We start from the raw sequence: 18,078 nt of genomic DNA on the forward strand, positions 1-18,078 counted from the left end.
GTGGATTCAGCCATCTTCTGATTCACCTCCAGATTGAATCCTCCTAACTGCTCAAGCCACAGGTTAAGGGCGAAATGTTCAATGCCCAAGCAATTAAGTGGGGAACACGTTTATCTAAGCAATTGCATGCAGCTCTCTATCTGCATACAGGGGGTCTCTCCCAAGCATTTCCAACCTCAGCAAAAGAAGACAAAGCCCCAGCAGTCTGGGGTATATATCATTCATTCATTCCTGTGTTCAACACTCATGGCGGATCCCCACCAAGACAGTGGGAGAGCAAGGACTGGAGAAATCCTGGAAGCTGAAGTCTGAGGAGGATTTCAAATTCAAGTCAGAGATGAAAGAAACATCTGGACTTGGTCCTCAGGTACATGCAGTATTCTGAACTGAGGCTAGAACCAGAGACCATTCTAATGAAAGGCCTCTACAGGTGGGCTCTCACAGGTGGGCCCCAACTCAGTTTCGTGTATATTCATTCATGAAATAGCTCTTTGGGTCAACATGCAGAAGAAAACCATTTCAGAAAACTGACAATGAGGAGAGGAAAGGGAAGCCAAAAGGCTTGTGAATGGGGAGAGAGGAGGAGCCAGGGCAGAAAACCAAGAATCCCTCCCTGCCCTCCTTGCTGCCAGGGAGGTCTGAGGGACTAGTTTCCACCTGGGATCCCAAGTCCAGAACAAAAGCAGCGGGGCCACGGCGGGGGAGGGAAGGGGGTCCTCAGCACGGGCGCATGGGGCTGCGGAAAGATGGGGGCTAGCGTGCCTGCTGGCGGGGGGCACCTCGCAAGGCGCTGTCCCCAGCCCGACCCCATGAGGACCCGGGTTTGGCGCAGCGTCCGGGGTGGTCCCGGTGCCCTGGGGTTCGCGGGAGGCTGGGCCTCCACAACCCCCCTCTTCGCCCCCAGGTCGGGTCCGCGCTTTCTGCTCCAGGTGAGGGCGCGGCGCGGTGTCACTTTACCCCTGTGCAGAGGGTGGTCCGGAGAAGCCTTGGGGCAGGGAGGGGCAGCAGGCAGCAGGAGCGGGACAGCAGAGCCTCACATGGGAGCGTATGGGCGGCGAGTCCGGTGGGTCCTGCAGTCCCGACTGGGCCGCAGCACAGCACCGCGGCGCTGCCCGCCCCTCCTCAGCCAGCCCCTCCACCTCCTCCCAGACTCTCAGCCACATCCTCTGTGAGCTCACTTCCAGCTTAGGCAATTAGCAAAGCGCCTTCTCCCCGCCGCCCTCCACCCGCCCCCGCCCCCCTCCCTCCTGAGTCCTCCGCGAGCTCCCTTTTCGCTTTGGCAATTAGCAAAGCCCCTTCTCCGCGCCGCCCCGCCCCCCTCCCTCCTGAGGCCCCGCCCTGGCTGGGGCGCGGGGGGAAGCCCCGGGGGCTGCAAGCTTTGCCAGCGCTGGCGCTGGGCAGCCTCCTAGCCTGGCTTCTTGAGCGGGTGTCCACCCGCGGCCTGGCTGCAAAAAGATCATCAGTCCTGTTAACCCTGGCTGCACTCTCCCGTCAGTTTGCTGGCTTCCTGATTGCGCCCAAAGCCATGAACCAGCTTCCCCAGCACAGGCCTGGGCTGAGATGCCTGCCCAGGATCTGTTTGAGCAGTCTACTCATCTCCAGGCAAGGATGGCACTTCCACATGGATGTTTGGGTTTTTTTATTGTTTTTTGGTCATTGGTTATTATTACATGACCTCCAGGGTAGGTGCTCCACAAAGGGAGTGAAAACAGGATGCATGATATACCCCTCACCTCCCATGCTGTCTTTCTCTTAAATAATAAGCACTGCTGAACTATCTTAGATTCTGTACCTTCTCTCCAGCCATGAACCTATCACTGTCTTTAACTCTTGAAAACTTCATTAGACAAATTAATGTGGTGAAGGAAGCAATATGAGAAAGCCTATTAATCTGATGAGCATGGAACTGAACAAACCCTATAGATACTTTCCCTTTGATTTCTAGCCTATCAATACCTACAGTGAGTCACATACACTCAAGATTATTGTTTTTATTGTATACTTCATATATTCATTGATTTTGGACTCGTTATCATTTCGTTGAAGTGTTAAACTATGGTAATAAACAAACTTTTAATTAACTTTTCCTCCTATGATACAAATATAACTTGCACTTGAGCTTTAGCTAATTTTATGTTCTAAAATTGCCAAAACAAATTGATCAAGGTTTCTAGATTATTTACTGTCTTTTCTACTATATAATATTGTTCTATCTCTTCTGTATAAAGAAAATGAATGCTTGGGGCTCTTGGGTGGCTCAGTGTGTTAAAGCCTCTGCCTTCTGCTCAGGTCATGATCCCAGAGTCCTGGGATAGAGCCCCACATCAGGCTCTCTGCTCAGCAGGGACCCTGCTTCCCTTCCTTTCTCTCTGCCTGCCTCTCTGTCTACTTGTGATCTCTGTCTGTCAAATAAATAAATAAAATCTTTAAAAAAAGAAAATGAATGCTTGATAACTAAATGAATGCTTTACTGAACAAATTAAATATGGCAATGGCATTTTATTTTATCATGCTTCACATGTTAAACAATAATATTATATCACTAGTCTACAAATAATCTACTCGCATAGTCATTTGGAAGCTTTTAGCAAAAGAATTCTTCCTCCTGATTGTAGTATAAAAGCCACAGAAATATACAGAAGACTCCTAGGATAGAAAGTTAAATCCAGTTATCCGTGATGCCTTGAGGAGGACCTGACCTATGTATGTCCTGGGATGCACTAGTAACTGTTACATGTGATAGGATTATATTTAATATATACAGTTTCATTTACTTCACAAAGGACATATAAATTTGAGAATAAAATATTTGATGAATCTATAAAGTCTATATCTATTTGTAACTAATGTGGTAGAATTAAGATGTTAATTTGAAAATAAATTCATTGAACACATTCAATTGTTTTTATATATATAAACAGCATTATTTATTTATGTAAATAAATGCATTGTCAGTAAAATCCATTTACTTATCAATCATAAGGGTAATTTTAAGTACTAAGAATAAGAAATATGTGAAAAGATAAGTGTTCAAGAGTGCAGTTTGTGGTAATTAATACAATATGATAGGCTCATGAAAAAGATATATTACTTGAACTTAAAAGCTTCTATAATTAAGCGATGACCACTTGAAATTTGTAATTAGTCTTGCTGCAGTTTTTCCTTGCACTTATTGCCCTTCCCCAGAAGTTCATTAAGAATTTCTGTGAATGTCCTTATGTTTAATCTCATTCATAGATTCCACTGCTGCTCACAAAACAAAGCCAAAAAGAGAGGTAACTCTATGTGGCACTCCATCCACAAGCAATACATTCATAAATAATTAAAAAGCTCTCTACTTCATTTGTTACCCATTCAGCTGATAATTTAAATGAGTAACTGAGGCCATTTTATCAGCACTTTTAATAGAATGCGACTCAGAAACTTCACAGTGTTATTTAAGAAGAAATGCTCACGTGTTAAGGTTTTTATTTTTTTAAATCAACAAAATAATTTTCAAATATTAAAAGCAAATGTCTCCTTTTCCTCCAAGTTTCCTTGCTATGTCAAAGTTACAAATAAATACATTAAAATCGTATTTTGAGTAGTAGATAAAAACAAAAGTTTTGAAACTGTGGGTTGAGTGTCTGGGTTAACTTGTATAAATATCTGAACTCAATGTATTTAGACTTTATTAGATTTTTTTTTTAGACTATTTAAAAATACATGCTGAGATAATGACAACATTATTTTATTCATTTTAATAAATAAATTATTTTATTTAATTATGTTTAGATATTTATTTATTAAATTAATGATTTAATATTTAATAATCTAAATTTGAAATATTTTAAATTCTAAAAATATTTATTTAATTAAATTGATATATTTAATATAAATATTTAATAAATTATTTAACCATTATTATAATTATGCAATACATTATGTATTGTGTAATAATTGCATTTTAATAAATAAATAAATGTATTATTTACATTATTTTATTATATTTTATTTAGTTGACAAAGAGAGGGAGAACGCAAACAAAGGGAGCTGCAGGCAAAAGGAGAGGGAGAAGTAGGCTCCCAGCTGAGCAGAAAGTTCAACCTGGGGTTCCATCCCAGGACCCTGGGATCACCACCTGAGTCGAAGGCAGATGCTTAAGTGACTGAGCCATCCAGATGCCCAAGGCTTTGTATTCTTCGCTTCTAAATATTGATGCTCCTTCATCTCTGGAGTTAGTAAATTGATGTTGAGAATTCATATCAAAGAATTGATAGTAGCTGTTAAACAGAAACATGTAATTTAGGGGAAAAAAAAGAACAGAAGGAAGAGAAAGGCCAAAAGTCAAAAGCACATTAATATAAAATTTAATTAGATAAAAAAGCTGATATTCCTGAAGGGGGCTAATAAAAGAGCTGCAAAGAGCTGATAGGATTAGGAAAATTGTCCACTCCTGGTCATTTCATAATTTTAAACTATTCCTTATTAATAAATATACTTAGTTCCAGAAACACAAGCACATAGGAACATTTCCACCAAGTTTCCTCTAACAGCATTTACAAATTAGACGTTCAAACAATGCAGTTCATTACATGTTGCATCTGTATCTTAAAGTTTAAACACTTTCTGTGACACATTTTCTAACAATTAAAATTAAAATATATATATATATATACCTTATCCCTAAATGGAAAAAAAAATATATATATATATATATACATAGAAACCTTATTCCTAAATGAAACCTTTCTTTGTTTATTAGCTTAAATAGGTAAATTAGCAACAACAACAACAACAAACAGCTAATATTATAAAGGTAGGAACAATTTACCTTTTCATTTATTGCTATTTTCTAAAAATTCCTATTTTATTTTTTTCTCAAGTCTGTCATAATAATTTTCTAAATCTCCTGCCTTATTCAATTTTTTTCTTTTAGTGGAAATCTCTATTTCATATTTATTTTCTCTTCCTCCACTCTTTGCTCTAATAATTCAATGTATTATTAGATTTTCTGTTTTTCTCTTTATCCAGATATATCTTTTCTTTCTTTCTTTCTTTTTTAAATAATTTGATTTGCTGGCATTTTACATCAGTACATGCTTTCTTATGGATGTTAGAAATGTCTGTGGAACTACTAGAAGAATAAACTTTTTTACCTTTAAGAAGTTTACAGTCTAGAGTGCCTGGGTGGCTCAGTTGGTTAAGTGTCTTCCTTCAGCTTAGGTCATGATGCCAGGGTACTAGGATCCAGTCCTGCATCAGCTGCCTGCTCAGCAAGGAGTCTGGTTCTTCCTCTCCCTCTGCCCCTCCCTCTCTCTCTCTAATAAATAAATAAAATCTTTTAAAAAAAGACTTACTGAAATCTGAGACTGAATTACTAAATTCAGTCTTAATAGAAGACAGCTAAACAAAGCAATGATCACAACTGGAAAATTTAGCGAGATCATGATTTAACATTTTTGGTTGACACAGGACCTCTTTCAGTAACAACTTTCCCTAAATATCAATTTCTTTGTAAGGCAAAAAATTTTGACAAGAAATCCAGATCCTTCTGATCGTTTTCATATCAATTTAATGTGACATCCTCAGAGTATATAATCAAATATGTAATTATTCTATCTGTTGCCTTGTATATTGCCTGTATCTTTTCAGACTCAAAGTTCCATTGAGGTAGAGTTTTTTTTTTTTTTAAAGCAGAGATTTTTAAAGTGTTTGATATATACAATATGCTTAATAAGTTTTTAAAAAACCTATGTATTACAGAAGCCTTAAACAGGCTTTAAAAAAAGAAGGTGATATTAGTGGTCATATCAAACAATTTTCAGGTTTCAGTCATGTAAATAACTACATTTCTCAGAGACAGAGAAACATACAAATGATCTGGGTCCAGTAGGATAATGCTAGCATGTGTTGTAAATTCTTTTATATGACCTTATTCTTGCAAGAATTGGTTATGTGGCAGAAAAAAAGGTATCACTATCTTATACTTTATTATTTAAAGAGATTTATGGAAGTGTTAATTTCTTACACTACCCCTTTGTTTCAGTGGACCCAATTTCCGTGGTAATGGTGAGAGGAAAGTAGGCAATTTAGGCAGCAGCCAAAATCACCTACAAGGCACTATAAAATAAGGCTTGTTCTAGATCATGGGTCTGTCCAAAGGGGAATGTTAAGGGGTAGAATGGATGATGGATGCATTGTGGACTTATAACTTTAAGATTAATACTGTTATGCCCCAATAATGGGTCTATGATTAAAGGAGCGAGACTGATGTAAAGCAAAGGTCAAGCAAAGCTTTATTTCATGCCAAGCATCAAGAATCTAACCGAACGTTTGGGGCCACACCTCTTATGAGAGAAGGCAACCCTTTGCTGTTTCACAGTCTAGCTTTTAAGGGCAAAGGCCATGCAGTCAGGCCTGGCCACGCACAGGTGACCAATGAGATTTTAACACACACAGGAAACTCCACAGTGAGGCTAGGTGACCAATTGAGGTTCAATTTACCCTAGTATAGACATTTGACCCAGCCTATTACACCTTGATTAGGATTAGTGCCAAAAAGGTTCCCAAAGAGCAGAGGAGTGGGGCATACTCATTAGTATCTAGGGAGACAATATGCAAACACCGCGCCCCCCCTCCGCTCATTGATGTCTCCACCTGGCCTGACCCACCCTTGTATATGGGCTTTGTTACCTGGAGCTGATTTCCAGGACTTGTTTTTAAGTGAATCCCCTGGGGGAAGGGGAGCAAGGACAGTTTAAGGGTTAACCTCAATGAAAGCCTCTTGCTAAAATATAAAAATATAAAATAGGTCCTTACATTACAACAACTCAGTAGGGAAAGTCCCAGTGTGGTGATAAAAGAAGTGAGGTAACTTGCCTTGCACATTTTTTTTTAAAAAGTGTAAGTTGTATTATTCCGTGCCATGACATCATACTTTATCTTCATCTCTGTCTACTAGTTTAAAACTAGTTAAACAAATTCAACAATTTTTTAAAAAATATTTTATTTATTTATTTAAGAGCAAAAGCCAGAGAGAAAGAGAGAGAGAGCATGAGCAATATGGGGCTCGATCCCAGGACTCTTGAGATCCTGATCTGAACCAAAGGCAGACACTTAACTGACTAAGCAAATGAGACTCCCACAAACTCAACAATTTTATAAAATTTTTATTTGTTGGGGTGCCTGGCTGGAACAGTCAGTAAAATATATAAATCTTGATCTTGGAGTTGTACGTTTGAAATCCACCTTGGGTGTAGAGGTTTTATTTAAAAATAAAATCTTTAAAAAATTTTTTTTCATTTTTTTATTTAAGCCATTGTATGGCAGTGTTGATCACTATATTGTACACCTGAAAGTAATATTAACCTTATTTTAACTAACTACAATTTAAATAAAAACTTTAAAAATAAAATAAAAATAATAATCATAAAAATAAAAAAGAGGAAAAATTATTTGGCAGGAAATTTTCTTAATTGCATTATTATTTATTATTATCATAGTCTGTGTGTGTCGGTGGGAAGTGGCTGGTATTACAGTGAGTTCCATATCTGTGTTACACTGAGTTCCATGTCTGTAGTCAGTCTTTTTTTTCTTTTAGTTTATTTTCAGGGATCCAAAATTCATTGTTTATGCACCACACCCAGTGCTTCATGTAATAAATTCCCTCCTTAATACCCACCACTGGGCTCACCCAACCACCTGCCACCCTCCTCTTCAAAACCCTCAGTTTGTTTCTCAGAGTCCACAGTCTCTCATGGTTTGTCTCTCCCTCCGATTTCCCCCAGCACACTTCTCTCCATCTCCCAGTGTCCTCCACGTTATTCCTTATGTATTGAGTCTTATAAAAACTTTTATTTCTTTCCCTATTCTGCTTTGCATATGCTTACCTTAGATGTTAAAATGTTATAAACCTCTCCTGCCTGGTCCATTTTCTCTCTCTTCTCTCATGATTTCTCATGCTCTCCCTGCCAACCCCACATGCCTTACAATATCTGGATATGACTAATTTCTTCCTGAGCTACTTTATTCTACTCTGCCATATGGTTGCCCTTCCCTCTTCTGTACCATAACTTCTATCCCCTGCATTTGTGCTTTAACAATACCTAATTCTTTTCACTGCATCTGTATCTTTGAGGTCAATACTCAGTAGTGCAATCGCTGGGTCATAGGCTAGCTCTATTTTACTGGAAAGAAGGGCCATATGCACCCCAGTGTTCATAGCAGCAATGTCCACTATAGCCATTCTGTTGAAAGAGTCAAGATCCCCTTCAACAGACAAACGGATAAAGAAGATGTGATCTATGGATACAATGGAATATCACTCAGCCATCAGAAAGGATGAATACCCAACTTTTGCATCAACATGGATGGGAATGTAGGAGATTATGTTAAGTGAAATAAGTCAAGCAGTGAAAGTCAATCATCATATGGTTTCACTTATTTGTGGAACCTAAGGAATAGCATGGAGGACATTAGGAGAAGGAAAGGAAAAATGAAGTGGGGGGATTGGAAGGGGAAATGAAACATGAAAAACTATGGACTCCAAGAAACAAACTGAGGGTTTTAAAGATGAGAAGGATGTGGGGATGGGTGAGACTGGTGATGGGTATTAAGGAGTGCACATATTGCATGGGGCATTGGGTGTTTTACACAAACAATGAATCATGGAACACTACGTCAAAAACTAATGATGTATTGTATGGTAACTAACATAACATAATTAAAAAGAAAAGGAGGGGGACAATACCTAACACTCAATCTTTGCTAGTTTCTTGTTTACCTCCTTTTAAGAGTAAGCTCATTAGTGTTTTTTGTTTGTTTGTTTGTTTTTGTCTCAACTAAAAGAAGAAAAATAATACACATTATTTTGAAAACTTTTTGAACAGTGTACAAACGTTAGTCAAGTCCACAATGTCTCATCTCTTCTTCCTCCTAACATGGCTAAGATGAAAAACCCTTTATCTGGGAAAAGATCATTCTCCTGCCACCTTGTGTAAGATTTTGGCTTTAGCTTAGATTATCCTTTCTTTCCTTTTCTGAAAATAAGTTGAAAATATTAATAGCCTCAGTTTCTTCTTCCAAAATATGACTGCTTCTTTACCAAGTGCAAAAGCAACCCATTTTGACCATAGTAAACAGCTTGGACCTACTTTTTTTGGCTCACTGTTTTAGTGAGACAAGTGGAGTGAAGATGACACACCATTTCCAAATGTATTAATAATTGGTAGACCATACTTCTAAATTGAAGATTTGTTGCCATTAAACTACGACCAGACTCGCTATAATTACAGAGGTAAATTCTTTATATTTACTATATTTGAAATTACCATATAATACCAAAATAAAATTATGATTATGTGAAGAGTCTGTAATATTAAGAAGATGACTTTGAAATGATTGCTTATCTAAATGAAATTTCCCATTTTATAATCTTGTATAAGCTTCCGTTGTCATTTCCTATTTAAAATCTATTAGAAGGCACTCTTATTTTCCCTTAAGTGGGAAGTCAAATGTGGAACAAATTCATCCCAAAGGAACTGATTCTATATTCCACTGAAGACCAGGTGGCTTCCATGTGGCATTTTGCCTCTTGCATATTGTTCATCTCCTACAACAAATGGGGGTATGCTCTTTAGTAAACTAATTCAACTCAATTAGAGGCATTGTCTTCAAGGGATAACATCATAGAGACTAGAATCAGAATCATACTTTTGGGAAAATTGGGCCCAGGATTTTTGTTTTGTTTTGTTTTAAGATTTTATTTATTTATTTGACAGACAGAGACCACAAGTAGGCAAAGAGGCAGGGGGGGAGGGGAAGCAGGCTCCCTGCTGAACAGTGAGCCTGATGCAGAGCTTGATCCCAGGATCCTGAGATCATGGCCTGAGCCGAAGGCAGAGGCTTAACCCACTGAGCTACCCAGGGGCCCCTGGGCCCAGGTTTTGATGGCTTCTTTCCTCAATCTTATAAAACCTATTTGAACTCTACTGGATGCCAGAACTGCTTAAAAATATTTGGTCCCTTGTAATTTTAACCTTCCAGTATTCAATGCACCTGATCCATGTAATATCCTATAGTATTTTTGTCAAATGAAGACTCTCAAAGTGTGTTTCTTGGGAGACACTTTTCAATTGGTTGCTTACATTTCTGCATTTATTATTTGTTCTAGGCCATCCTTTGAAGATGGTTGTATTGAATAGACTTGGAAGACAGAAATAGTATCTTTTTTTTTAACTTAACCTGTTGTGTTTGCAAATATTATCTGCCTCTGTTTTGATTCTTCTTGTGGGAACTGAGGCTCAGAACTGATATATAACTCCCACCCCTACACACACACACACACACACACACACAAATACACACACACACACAAATACTGTTAATATTCTGGCTACCTCTATTGCTGTGAATAATAAACTATATTATTTCTGAACCATGAGTCTGCGTCTTCTATCAACACCCAAGAAACTACGGCAGACTCATACACCAGCTTTCAAATAAGGGAAAATAATCTCAGATGCTTTATATTTTTTGATAGTGTTACCTACTTCTGAACATATGACTGAACACATATAAAGCTGGAGCCCTTTCCATTTAGAGCTTCTTCTGTGGAAGAACTATGCATTCACTAGTAAACAAAAGTAGATTCATCTTTTTTTTTTTTTCCTCCTGACACCATTTCCTCTCTCACACTGTTGCTCAAATTGGATGGAGTCTAAGGTCCTTTGAGGAAATTTTTGTTTAATGACTCAAAATAAAATAGGAAGAGTCTAAAGTGCTAAAAATACTTCTAGATAAAAGGTATAAGATAATGCCAGAAAGGATAGTAATTTTATCTAACAACTGCCTGTTCACCCCTTATTTGTTCATTAACTAATCTCCAAATTCCTGACTAAATCCCTTTTGTAAGCCAGAATGTGAGCTAAAAACTGGGATTTTAAAAAATGTTCATTTGAAATCCAGTTAGTTAACATATATGGTTGTATTAGTTTCATGTGTACAATATAACATATAGCACTCAGTGCTCATCATGACAAGTGCTCTAATTAACCCCCATCACTTATTTAATCCATCACTCCTTTCAGATCCCGTCAAGTAACCATCAGTTTGTTCTCTGTAATGAAATGTCTGTTTCTTGCTTTGTTTCTCTTTCTATGTCTTATTATTTCCCCTTTGCTTGTTTGTTTTGTTTCTTTTATTCCATATGTGAGTAAAGGTATTTGTCTTTCTCTGACTGACTTATTTCACTTTTAGCATTATACTGTCTAGTTCCAACCATGTTATTGCAAATGGCAAGATTTCAGTCTTTTTTATGGCAGAATAATATTCCATTGTATATACATACCACTTATTCTTTATTTATTCATCAATTGATGGATACTTGGGCGCTTTCCATATCTTAGCTTTATAAATAATGCTGCTATAAACATAGGGGTGCTAGAATCCCTTTGAATAATTTTCTTATATTCATTGGGTAAATACACACCAACAGGATTGTTGGATCACAGAGGACTTCTATTTTTAAAATTTATGGAAATTCCATACTGTTTTCAAATATGGCTGTATCAGTTTGCATCACCACCAACAGTTCACAATTGTTACTTTTTTTTTTTAAGATTTTATTCATTTGACAGAGAGAGATCACAAGTAGAGAGAGAGAGAGGAGGGAGCAGGCTCCATGCCTGGCAGAGAGCCCGATGTGGGACTTGATCCCAGGACCCTGAGATCATGGCCTGAGCTGAAGGCAGAGGCTTAACCCACTGAGCCACCCAGGCAGCCCCCACAAGTGTTACTTTTTCACATCCTCTCCAACACCTTTTGTTTCTTGTAGTGTTGATTTTAGCCATTCTGACAGGTGTGAGGTGGTATCTCTTTCTAGTTTTGCTTTGCAATTTCCTGATGATACATGATGATGGACATCTTTTCATGTATCTACTGAACATTTGAATGTGTGCTTTGGGGAAACACTTGTTCATGTCTTCTATCCATGGTTTTATTGGATTATTTGTTTTTGGATGTTGACTAAAAACTGGATATTAAGTAACACACAAGACAGGTTTCCTTGAGCTTAAATTTTATTTGCATGAGTATCATTAACAGGAAAAAATATGCATATGTGTATGTACAAGTGTGTTTATGTATACATCTATCTATCTATCCTCTATCCCATGTCTTCTAATTGTGGTAAATCCTGTAAGGTGGGGAATGGGATAGTCTGAAGAAATATGCTTCTGGATATGCTGGGTAAGCAAATTTAATTGCACTCAGATGCATTGGATATAAGTGAATCACTCAAATGAGTTATTTAATATTATATAGAAACAAATTAAAAGTTTATGTAGTTGAAAATAATAGGTAGTTAAAATAATTTTTTTGTTTGTTGTTTTTGTGTCTTTTTTTGTTTATATATACTATGGTGTGAATGTTTATGTCTCCCAAAATCATATTATGGAATCTAACTCTGGAAGTGATAGTATTAAAACTTAGGGGCCTTTGGGAGGTGATTAGGTCATAAGTGGGATTACAGTCCTTTTAAAGGAGACCCCAGAGAGTTCTCTTGATTCATTCATCATGTACGTTTACAGTGAGAAGATAGCCATCTATGAGGAAGTGGGCTCTCCCTGGATCTGCCCATTCCTTAATCTTGAACTTCTCCGTTCTAGAACTGTGAGAAATAAATTCCTGTTCTTTATAAGCTATTAAGTCTATATCATGTCCGTTATAGCAGCCTGCATGCAGAAGGACACTATGACCTAAAATGAGAGCAATAAATATAAAGTTTCAGTAAAGTCAGTTGGTACAATGTTTTTTTTTTTTTACTTAGAGAAGACATGCTGCTTCATGTTAAACCTTGATATTGTATATGTTTCTTGAAGGGCCACTTCTTACTCCTTTGTGTGTTTTCCACAAAGTCCAGGATGATGCCTTACATAAAGGTAATATTTTATAAATACTGTTGGAAATATATACTTCTCTAAAATCTTATTTTGCCTACAGATTACTTGGATCCACTTTGCCTTGTGTAGAATATTTGAAATATATTAAGTACAGAATGTCTCTCTAAATAACATTTAGAATCATCATTAGTTTATGACTCCTGACTCATTTGTTTATACAGTGATACTTACTTCAAGAACACTGAAGTTTGTAATATAATTTTGAATTAATCACCAAGCTAGTTTATTTTAACTTATGAAAAAATAATTTCTCATGTTGGTTTAATTCTGCTCTTATGTTATGGTCATGACATTTTCATTAAAATAAAGTAGAAAATAGAAGTAAATAATTAATGAAAAATAAAAAATAATAAATAAAAAATAAAAGCAAATCTCTTGTGAAATGTTAAACTTTTCTTACTTATTTTGTTTTGCTTTTCCTCTACCATGCTGGCAAAGCTGTATGTTGCAGATAAGTATAATTTTCTAGGTGGTAGGTTTGTTACTTTTACTAAAATTTTCAAAATATAAAGAGTTGAATAGTCATGGATTGTTTATTAAACTCCTTATCTACACATATAAAAATAAAACAATGATGGTGACCTGGGTATTTCTAAAATTGTATTCTGTTTTTCCATATTATGGTTTACAATGTAATTAATAAAGATTCTGCATATATTAACATCCATCCCCTTCTATCTCATCTGTATGTCCATACAGAGCATGTATGATTTCTATTCATTTCTATGTTGTGGTGAAGAGATTGTCTGAAGTAGCCTATATTTATGCAGGTAGATCTTAAGCTACGGTGCTCTTGTTTATTTGCTTGTTCGTGATCAGTATGTCTGAAAGATGATAACTATTGCATCAGGTGTGACGATTAAAAAATATTATTGGTGCCTGATACACTGTGATGAAATAGGTAAGTCAATTCATAATTTGTTAATTAAATTAGAAAAGAAATTCCTTTGGATTTGTTCTTTATTAAAGTTTTTTTTTAACGAATTCCTTGGGATGTTTTTTGTGTAATATATATCACATGCCTCAACCTTTAAATTTGAATGTAGAAAAGAGTTATCAGAATGAGCCTAGAAAATATTGTTGTGGGGGCGCCTGGGTGGCTCAGTGGGTTAAGCCGCTGCCTTTGGCTCAGGTCATAATCTCAGAGTCCTGGGATCGAGTCCCACATTGGGCTCTTAGCTCAGCAGGGTGCCTGCTTCCTCCTCTCTTTCTGCCTGCCTCTCTGCCTACTTGAGATCTCTCTCTGTCAAATAAATAAATAAAATCTTAAAAAAAAAGAAAACATTGTTTTGAAATATTTTTGTTCTGTTATATTATGTTAACTTAGGAAATAATGGTAGTTATTTTTATTAGCATTTCCTACTTTCCACATGCCCTTACAGATGAGATATCATGTTTTTCCTACTCTTTTTATCGTGGTTGTTATATTCTTCATGATCAATAACAATCAATAAAAATTCACAACATTAATTTTCTTTGGGAAAGTGATATTTTAGCAAGAATCCATGACCAAAAATTTTAGCTGTTGTTCTTCCAGGAGATGAGACTATCAATGTTCCCGAAATTTCAAGAAATAGAACTTATTAATTGTGTTGGTTGATGTTTATTGTCTCTGAACTTAGAGGTGCATAATTCAATTTAAAATTTATTTTGGGGGCGCCTGGGTGGCTCAGTGGTTAAAGCCTCTGCCTTTGGCTCAGGTCATGATCCCAGGGTCCTGGGATCGAGCCCCGCATCGGGCTCTCTGCCTAGCAGGGAGCCTGCTTCCTCTTCCCTCTCTCTCTGCCTGCCTCTCTGCCTACTTGTGATCTCTATCTGTCAAATAAAATAAATAAAATCTTAAAAAAACCGGAGTGGACATTATGGGGGTGCTTATCTGAAATTGAGGGACATTATAAAAAAATAAAAAATAAAATTTATTTTGAATTGAAAACAAGATCTTACTGAAGTTTAGGCATCCCACTTTATATCAGGCCTCCAGTACATTCTAATTTATTTATAGAAAATATCATAAACATGAATGACACTTTTCCTATTGCATTTATATGAAACTACAATGACTCAAAGATGTCAGATTTGAAAAGCACTACCTTTCTATAATTTCTGTTTCCTAGGAGGAATGGATATACCATTTTAGCTCAATTATCCAACAGTATTCAAAACCACCATGAATTTTAAAACATAGTTATTACACCCTAAAAATCAAGTATGAAAATGTATAAACAACCAAATCTCTATCTGTAAATGAAATACTCCCACACAGACGGGTTTTAAAACTTTCTAACTTAAGGAATTTGATAGCACAGACTCAGGGTAGTAGTTTCAGTGCCTACAGTATACTTTCAGGGAGAGAGTAATGTAAGCTCTGAGTCACTTTCTGCCCAGAGATGACCTAATAGTGGTTCTGGCATTGTTTGTTTGTTTTTGAAAATACGTTCCTGGGCGTCATTCAGAAAATGCAGAGTTTGGCATCTATATAAATTAAGGATGATCTTTTTGAACTTTTGTCTTTCATTACATCAAATTAACATAATTGGACAGAAATTCCACTAAATTAAGCATTGTTAGGAAATGTGTAAATTGGAACTACTCAAATTAGTTGCTCTTTGAACTATGTGCTGTTGGTTCAGGATTAGATAAGGAGTTTGAAGGCAAACCTAAATCATTGCTTCCTTTTTTGAGAGATTCTCAGCATATTTTCTTAAAATTAGCTGAAATAAACAATGTGTTTAGTCGCAAAGTGATTTGCATTTTTGCACAAACTCCCTATCTCCTTGAGAATTATAACAGATATTTCATGAAACATCATTGATCTTTACTTTGTTACACTGCTGTAAAGTACATTCAGAGTTGCCAGTTAAAGGTGTTAGTGTTGAGATGAAATGTCATGCATTTTTCTTCACTTCCATGCAAATGAACACAGTAATTTATTAAGACACAATGAAGAAAAAAAAATTGACAATGAGTTCCAGATTTTAAAAATCACTTGCCATTCAATCCAAATTGTGAGTTTGATCGGTTACCGAACACTTTATAATGCACCCCCGGTAATTTTACAGAGATTACTTTTTTCTTACCAATTCTTGATTATTCTGTCTTGCAATGCAGAGAAAGCTAACTAATTTAAAATAAACTTCCGTTAATTTTGATTGTTATAAACTTAAAATTGACTAATTTCCATATACAGAGTTTAAAATGTTCACAATTTACATTAAATATATATTCTGTGTATACCTTGGAAAAATTATACTGAAAATTGAAATTAAAATGATGTTGTATATAGCTGCAAGAAGCCGCCTGTCCCATTTCATCTTACTATATAAGTTGTGTCAGGTAATTTATAAAATCCCTGCTGCATAACAAATCTATTTTTTGTTGGAATGGGTAGTAATGTTTCTTCTTATTTCGAAATAAGAGTTGGTCTATGAGTGCCTCTGCAACTGTATTTTTCCTAAGTGGCTTCATGGTCTTGAACTGAGAAAGTTCAGAGCATTAAACATCAAAGTAATATATTTTGACATAATTAGACATCAAGGAAATGCAATTAAAATGACACTGAGATATCACTACACACTTACCAGAATGGCTAAAATAAAATATAATGACAAGCCCAAAAGAAAAAAATATACCATTTGATGATACACAATGGCAAGTTGTACCATAACTTAACCATCTCTGACTAGTGTAGTGTTAAATTTGTTTTTCTAAGCCATGTTTTGGGTCACTTACCACTTTTCAAGGATATAAAGTGCTATCATTTTACTTAAAACTGTGAAATTTGGTCAGATTTAAATTTCAATTTATGTTAAAACATTCTGTAAACTGTGTTAGACTTTGACATTTGTTCCCTCAGTTCAGTGAATAACACTATATCATATTCTGAAAAATACGCTAATTTTTTATTATTTTGAAAAATATCCCTTTTTCCTCTTATGGTAATTATGAATATGAATTAATAGTAGAATTTGATATGGTCCAGTATGACCATAAATACTTTATTGTATATTATCAAATTTAATAATGAATATAATGTACTTCTTTGGACAATTTTTAAAGACCAGTCTACTCTTAAAACAAAAAAAATGGAGATGCACTTCTTTAGTTCACACAAATTTCATTTTATTATATATGACCTCAGATAAATTTCAACAAATCATAATTTATTAAAATCATGTCTACTTAAAAATCTCATAGAAGAGTTAAACCATCAAAAATAAAAATAAACACACACAACACACACACATCACCCATGTATTGGCAAATCACAATTGCTGTAACAATACATTAGGCATTCCACAGTTAAGGGCTATCAAAATTTCCATCAGTGACAAAAAGATTTGTATCCAAATGGACTGATTTTCCAGAATCCAAGAAAAAGTCTCCTAGGATTTATTTAAAGATAAATATTTGAACAAATACTTCTTAAATTTAGGAAATTCAGAACATACGTTTAAAGAATATTTGCAGTGCAGACTATATTCAATCCTTCCTTCAAAATGTGCCTTTGAGTACATAATTCTGTTTTCTCGATCTAAATTGAGCTGTCTTCCAAGGAAGTTTTCCAAAATGTGTGTCTCTGTGTGATAAATGTTCTAAGACCTAACATGCTTCATTGTATTTTTACTGTGCTCTCAAATTTAATCAATAATTTGGATTGATGTATAATACCTAGTTTCAAATATCTTTTCCATGTATAAAAACTCCCAGCTGTCTCTTTATATGCTATTACTATTGAGAATTGTGCTGTCAGTATTATTCTTGTACATTTTAGGTGATCTGTTCTTCTCTTGGGCATCATTTATGCTCTTCTCTGTTTTTGATATTCTTAAAACTCACCATAATGTATACGAGTGGTTTTTAGTGTGTGTAGTTTTTGTTTTGTTTTGTTTCTGATATCTCATGTTTGGCATCATTTTAAGTCTGGTATCTTTTATCTTTCTTTAATTCTCCAAAATTTATCTCAGTACTTATTTAAATATTTTCTTTATTTTTTTTTTCTCTTCTGCTGTATTTGGGCAGAAGTCATTAATTTGTTTGTTTTTCCCAACTCATTTATTCATTTTACAGCTATATTCATCTTAGTCTCCATTTATTGTATTCTTTATTTCAACAATTTTCACTTAATTTATATTCACAG

The sequence above is a fragment of the Mustela nivalis genome (genome assembly GCF_964662115.1).
Source record: "Mustela nivalis genome assembly, contig: HAP1_SCAFFOLD_516, whole genome shotgun sequence".
Lineage (NCBI taxonomy): Eukaryota > Metazoa > Chordata > Mammalia > Carnivora > Mustelidae > Mustela > Mustela nivalis.